This window comes from Montipora capricornis, chromosome 14 (genome assembly GCF_036669925.1).
Source record: "Montipora capricornis isolate CH-2021 chromosome 14, ASM3666992v2, whole genome shotgun sequence".
NCBI classification, from domain to species: Eukaryota; Metazoa; Cnidaria; class Anthozoa; order Scleractinia; family Acroporidae; genus Montipora; species Montipora capricornis.
The window spans coordinates 5677316-5677868 of record NC_090896.1 but is presented as its reverse complement, the minus strand read 5'-3'; positions in this window follow the sequence as shown (position 1 = coordinate 5677868).

Below are 553 nucleotides of genomic sequence, written 5' to 3'. Positions count from 1 at the left end.
TCAGTCGGAAATGGTTAAAAAAACATACATGGTCCTTTTCGATTCCCCCGACGAAATTCAAGCTTGTTCCAGAGAAAAGAAACTATCTTTACAAACGAGAATGGTTATCGCAGATTCCCAATTACCTTTTTAATTTTACGCAACCACGAACGGATAGGCTTTCCGTCTCGCTAATCTGGACGACTCAGTATCGTGGTGCTTTTCCCAAGACAAAATCCAAGCTTTTAAAAAAAAGGAACTTGAAGGAAGGGAGCTTTTATTAGAAACGGATTGAAAAAGACCACAGCATGTCGTCGATGTGTACTTCAACGTTTTCTTCGGAGGCAAGTTTCTTGTTCATGGGAAAAATTGCGGCTGAACCGGGTTTCATTTGAATTGTAAAAGAGTATTATTGAGTTCTTTCCCTATCGTGTTCCAACTTTTGAACCATCATGGCGAACCGAAATGATGAAAATTACAAGCCTTTTTGCAGTTTTTTCCCACAATAAATGAAATGTTGTGAGAGGATTTGTCAACAACGTTTTCGGTCAACGTCCCGTTCTTGTTTTGTCAG